Genomic DNA, 7,024 nt, shown 5'->3' on the forward strand with positions numbered 1-7,024 from the left:
GTTGACTGTAAGCCTATAGTTTGCTTAAAGTGAAATCCGACATCGGCAGCTCATTCTAGTATTTTGTGAGGCATACAGCAATTTACATATCTGTCCTTTTTCTGCAAGTTGATGCTGTTAGGATTTCCTTTTCAAATAATGTACGTGTACTTTATTACAATGCTGGTGTGAAGATGTAGGATTTGATGTATACTCCCTTGCTGCACATCTCGTGTTTTTATTGGCCATGCAGGGATATGTTTTCTCAGCATGCCTCTGGGCCTGCTCTGTAGTATACACTGAATGGTTGTTTAAGTCCAGAACGCAATTGCTGCAAAGTCCAATTCAATATTTGTTATTTGTGGATAAAGAAGGACTTCTACCTCTTGACTTTCTAACATTTATCAGACGAACTGTGACATTGACACTAACAAAGCCTCACTCGCCTCTGGGGTTCTCAGCCTTCCGGGGGTGGGTGCTGCATGAATTTGGTGTCACAGTGAGCGTTGGTGCTACTTTCCTCGGGAACCTGGGTCAGTCAGTGGTCATTGGGCAGTGCGCTCCCAGGGCCACAGTAGCGCTACACTCCAATTGAATGGCCAAGTTATTCCCTTTAGACCCTTCACTCTCAGGGAGGCGAGGACTAGCTGTCACAGATCACTCCAGGAGGTGGAGGTTAGAAATGTAAATCCATTGTAACACTCAGTAATCTTAATGTTCAGGCAGTACTTCACTTTAGAAAAAGTGTTTGACTTATTTAAGAGAGTAGTAAATAGCTCATTTAAAAAATAAGCACCTTCTGGGGCCAAGGCACAACCCTAATTTTTGTTTTAGAAGTAAGCATTAGGCTTCTGAAAATAAACTCTATGGTTAGTGTTCAATTATGGAATTTGGGTCGAGTGGATTTGAGGATCTTTGGTAGGGCTTGCCTCTTAATGTTTTAGACCCACCGTTTACTAAAGTCTGCGGTGCTCTCCCAGTATTTCTGGTAGTGATGCCCTGGTTGTCCAATTTTGGTCACTACTGTCAAGTTAGGGACAATTAAAGTCCAGGTTGATAGTCCATTTGCATGTTGGGACTAGATGAACTACTAACCCAGTATTAATGACATAGATTATTTTTATTTTAGGGTCCTGTATTTGAAATTAACGTTTGTATCAAGTTTTTCTTGTGGTAGTGGTGCATACGAGCTGCTGGTTCAACCATGGCCAATGATTCTTAGGGTCAAGCACTGACAATGACGGTATTGTGTGAACTGTTGAGTTGAAAAGATGATTCCAATAATCAGAAATTGAGTCAGCCTCCTACAGTTAGCAGGATGAAACTCTTTGGTGGGATTTCATGGGCAGATACCTTCATTGTCATTCAAAGGCGATGCAAAGAGGATTCAGTAGCCTTGTACACTTCTCGGATCGGTACAGGTTCACACTCACGTTGGCGACTAGTGACGTTGCAGCTCCTATAATGACTTTTTTGGAAAGGCCGATTGATTTAAGGGTGCTCTTGCCTCTCATTTGAAGACCACCTATTTGAGATTTCGATTTACAAAACTATGGGTTTGAAGACTAACTTATTTGTGTATGTATGTAACTGTTGATAAATCACAGCGTGTTTGTGTACATTTCGCTGCAGCAGTGCAACTTTAAATGGGTCTAGCAGATAGCGGTGACCGTGTCACTGATGTTTCTAGTGTCTGCGGCGAACAGTTGAAATTACGTTTGACCAGTTGCTCTATGGTTCCTGGTGGAGTGTTTTCCCAGTCGTTCACCCCCTTTGCACCCCGATTCTGGTCACTACAAGAAGAAAAACAGCCGGTTTACCTGTTAAACAATTGCCCAACATTTGATGTGTTCAAATACCTGAAATGGTCCCTCTCTTCTGTGGGCTGCTCCTAAAAATACGAGACAAAGGTATGAGTTGGAGTGTAGGGAGTAAATGCTGCCTCCTCCCCATACTGTTGATGCTCTGGGTTCGTATATGTAAATAGTAGAAAAAAAATAGTTTTCTGTGATTCCAGTGCATATACCTGTGCTACATTTACAATGGAAAAACGCAATATAAATCATGTCTCGTTTGAAAGTATTTCAAAATCCTGGGAAGTCCAGATCTGCAATGCTGCTTCACTTCCTTCCTTTTTCCCCAAGCTACTTAATGTCAATGACAGCGGGCTGTTTAAATACCAAAAATGGGGTTTGCACATCTACTTCTCATTTTCCCAAACCTTTCCATTATCCCCATATAATAAAAAAAAATTGTAGATTTTATAGCGTCTTAGGTTTTTGTTTCAAGAGTGTTTAAAAAAACGATTTACTGTTGACGCAAACGTGACAGTTAGTCGTTCCCTCTGTGCTGTTTGATGGTGTTCATAAACTGTCACAAAGATCTGTCCAGGTAGTGAAAACACTGAGCTCTTTGAAACACGGCACAGGAATGGGATGTGTTTGTTTAAGTGTGTTTTTACTTTTTTGCCTTTGTCGAATTGAGGGTGATTTGTTTACCTGTATTAACACTGATTTGACCATTGCACTGTTAATGTCAATGCAGATTTGACCATTGCACTGTTTTTCTGGGGTGGTTCATGTTTTTGCCCAATTTGTCTGAGTTCCACGTATGGTGCTTAGAAACTCTATCTGATTTACTATGTGGCAAGTCTTTATTGGTCGTGCCCAAGACATCTTTCAGTCTGCATGGGCAGACATGGATTGGGTCATACTTCAACCAAATTTAAAACAAACACTGCAATGGAAGAAGCAGGGCAGCCCATTGCTTGCCATTTGTTGGCTTCATTGTCACTCTCATGTACTTGCTTCTTATTGGTCCGTTTCCGTCCCTTCCCTGGAGCATGGGCGTTTTACTTGTGTACTACCACACCACGTTTTTTTCAGGCACTAGTTGTTTGTTATTTTTGTTTAAGCACTCTACGAGTGTGTGTTTGTGTATTTTTTTCCAACTGTCTTCCTCATGTATTTCTCCCTCATCTGTGTTCAAGAGTCCCTCCTGCCAGCTGACCCTCCGATGTTTCTCTGCTTGCCTTCGCCCCATTCCTCCCACCCTCTGTTTTCAGTCTGCTTCCTGTCAGCCCCTCCGGACCACCCTCTGTTGTCCCTTTCCCCGCCAGTGCTTAATTTGAGCCTGTGGTTTCCGGTGCTGGCACTTAATTGTCAACACTGGCACTTCTGACAGTCTACCACATGCTGGCACTGTCTGTCTGATTTAGAGATGAGCACAACAGATATTTATTAATTCAGTAAATATAAAAAAAGACTAATATGTGTCACCCAAGCCATGCGTATAGCTTTAGGGGTGTGGAATAGTCTGAATTATTACATTTGCAGGAGTGTGGTGGTTGGTAGTGATGGTGCAGTTCTTGACAGCACCGGCAGGGGAACGGTGTAGTGGAGGATGCAGTGACCTCTTGACAAGAGCCCTGGCACTTACATTTTTTTTTTTTTTTTTTTACAAATTAGGCACTGGCCCTCCATCCACCCTCAATTGTCTTTGTGCTTGTCCCCGGCCCCTCCTGACTCTCATCCATTATCCGTCTGCAGGGCAACAAAACTGTTGTTTGTCTGCTTACCCCAATACCCCCGCCCTCTGTTGTCCATCTACTTGCCCCAGCCTCGCACCTCTGTTGTTTATGTGCTCCCTCACATGTGTCTTTGCCTCACTCCCTCTGTGTTTCCTCCCTTGAAGGGGTTGGTTTTCAAAATAAAATGTTCTAATCGCTGACAGTTGTTGCTTAAATTGCAATGTTTTAAAAAAAAATTAGTTAGAATATCACCCAATCCATTTCGGCCATGTAGAAGGAAGCATTTCTAACTGGTGAAAAGTGTCTGCAAAGTTTCCCTTAGTATTGCTTCCATTAAAGTAAAAAGTTTTTTGAGGATTACTTAGATACTGTTATTTCGAAAAACGTATAATTTGGAGCCCGATTTACTAAACCCTGTTTGCAAGCCACTCAGTGCAAATTTCACGTCAGGTTTGTGAACAGGGTCTCGTTTTGCAATGCAACTGAGTCACACCATAAAATATATATTCAGATGAGGTCACAGAATGTCACACCTCAATAATATGTGAAGATGAGACATTTTTTGACTTACTCTGCCTCAAAAAAGTGGCTGTGAACTGAAAGACTGAGGCCTGCGAGGAACAGGCATTCTCCAAATGTCCACTTTTATTTTTTTTATTTTTTTAAGCAGCCCAGGTCCATAAAGGGACAGATACTACTATCTGTTCCTTACAGGCTTTGTGCTGCGATTCTCAAAGGGAATGCTGTCCTATTGGGATAGTTTCCCCTTAGGAAATTAGGTACCACTCCTTTTTTTGGTATCAATATATTGATCGCTGATCCATGATTTCTGGCTGCATTTGTAGTTTGGAACAATTCATACATTTCATTCTTGGTGTCAGGTGGATGTCCTGGTAGCTTTGTAGCTATTCGATCTTGAGTGTTCTTCAAGGTATGAAGCTGTAATTGAAGGCTTCTAATCCGTGTTCCAGATGCCAAGCAAGTAGCCAGATCTCCAGTGAATTACCGTAACATGCACAGCTTGGCAATTGAAGAGCTTGCTGTCTCTTCTAACAAAAGGTACTCAACAGCCTTTGTGGGTCTGTATCGGAGCAGATTTTTTTATTTCGAGACCAGAATGAAAATTGAAATGACTGTTCAGTGGTTACATGACTTATAGTGCACTGGATAGGTGCACATCTTGTTGTCTGAACTCTGCTGGAATGGAGTTCAGATCTTGGAGCGTCTTCTTTGGTTTTGCACAATGACTGGAGAGAGTTAGGAAGTGAGGCCACTGTGTTGCTCTGTTCATAGGGGGATTTCATCCTAGGCAATTCTCACGTGCCTCTACTACTGATTTTCTTGAATTTCCTTCATAAGGACACCATAGCCTCTTCTCCCTCTCATCCAATGTATGTGACGTTCACCCACCATGCTCATTGCATTGGGAAGCTCCACAGTGGGGCTTCTGGTGCTCATTAATCATGCTCCGTTTCCCATATTCTCCTTTGTAGGTTGGTGTATGCTAAATGTGCGTGCTTAGAAGCCGCAGTCGACACTAACTGTATAGAATGAAGACCTAAAATAGATGAACACTTTCTAGTTCAAAAGGATGATGGAACAGGTCAAGATGAATTGATCAGATATTCTGCAGTGATTGAATTTCATTCTGGAAAGTGATTTTTGTTTCTTAAAACAGAACAGATGTACTAATTTTGTATTACTGCTGATAATAAATTCTTTTACAAAAACGACCCTGGGGTGCCAGTTTGATGTTTTCCTTTCGTTACCATGCTTTCATATCCTATGCACCGGATTCAATGGCACTGAAACAAATTTCAGAGCGGGGGGGTGCCTCCATTAGTGTTGCATCACTGACTTCATAGAAAATGTGCAAAATTCAAGCATCAGACAAATAAAAACTGTAGCAAGTGAGCCAAGCCCATTAAGTAGGAGAGTGGTATGGGTTGGCATGTTGCCGGTAGTGCATTTTCTTTTACAGACAGAGCATTGTACATTGAAATTGCGTCTAAATTACACAAACTTGTAGCCTTACTGAGAAAACTATACCGCGCACAAATGGTAATGTGTGGAAATCAGATTTATTTGAATATTTATAATTTGCGAATTACCACATAAAGTGTCTTGATTTGTTTTGAGCCTATTACAATATTTGTGTCATCACACTTCACAATTACAAAAAAAAGCGCTTCACTGATCCTTTCTTAACTGCGAATATATTTTGAAATGTTCAAGTTTTGTTGTGTTAGAAAAGTAACTTCCTACAGACTTTCATTTCACACTCGGCAAGATTGTTTGATGGTTCACAAAACAAAATCCTCTCACTTTGCAGTCGGAGAAAGAAAAGTAAACACCAGTCTCCATGTTAAAGGAATAAGCAGCAGTTTGTCAGAAGACAGAGCCATTAATTTTACATCTATGATGAGTTGAAAAAACAAAATGTATATGTACCTTTTATTGCTTAGTCTCCTTCTGAACTCCATGGTTATTTTGAGGTGCTGCAGCACCTTCCACATCCCTGCTTCGAGTGACTATAACCAGATGTAGCATTTATATAGTGTTGCACACTTCTTCATAGGGTGCGGAAGTGCATTTTCTTACAGATCGCATGCTACACTGTGACAGCGCATGGTTGGCAGATGGCATAGCATTGTATTTGGTGTGATTCTTTGTGGGAAGTATTTTGATGTTGTGCTTTAGTGGCCTGAGGGCTGCTCTTGTCTTGGGGCGCAGCGTCTAGCAGTGTGATGGTGGAGGAGGAGTGGGAGATAGGAGTGAAATGTACATTTCTAGATAGGGCTAAACTCTGTAGACTACAGCAGTCTAGCCGGAGGGATGCTTTGTGGCTGTGCACCCACAAATTTCTGTATATGGTATTTCTATAGTGCAAACCTAGCCAAAGACAGCGGAGGGCTGAGCATGGTCAATGACGAGTATAAAGTCAACAGATAATAGGAGGGGAAGCTGGTTTGTGGACAGTTAATGCAGTGTGATGTAGTGTTCTCTAAAGAGGTGAGTCTTACTCTTTCCTAAATTGGAGCAGTGTTGAAGTGGTCCTGATGGTTACAGGTATGTTTTTCCAGGACCTAGGTGTATAGCTGGAAAAAACCTGGTGTCTTGCATTTTTATTTTTACACCTTGTAGTCTGCAGGCTCGTGGTATCCTGGCTGTTGAGTGAACCGAGAGCCTCCAAAGCTGGCAAGCTTGTCTGCAAGGTAAGCCTGGGCGCTAATCATGATGGCTTTGTGAATGATGAAGCTGGTATTGAAGATGGGGTGATGGGATCATATTTCCTCTGACCCTGACGTGCTGTGGTGTTTAGTGAACCCAAAGGGGGCGTCAGTGTGGAGTCTGGGACGCCAGGGAGTAGAATATTACTACCATCCAGATGTGAGGGTACAAGGGCTTTAACACCAGTTCGGAAGCCGCTTTCTGGAGGAAACGGGTTCTCTTACTTTAGAAGAGAGAGGTGGCACCTGTCTGTCCTTGTGTTTTTGGCAATGCGTCTATTCAGCC

The sequence above is a fragment of the Lissotriton helveticus genome, chromosome 5_1 (genome assembly GCF_964261635.1).
Source record: "Lissotriton helveticus chromosome 5_1, aLisHel1.1, whole genome shotgun sequence".
In the NCBI taxonomy this organism is placed as follows: Eukaryota; Metazoa; Chordata; class Amphibia; order Caudata; family Salamandridae; genus Lissotriton; species Lissotriton helveticus.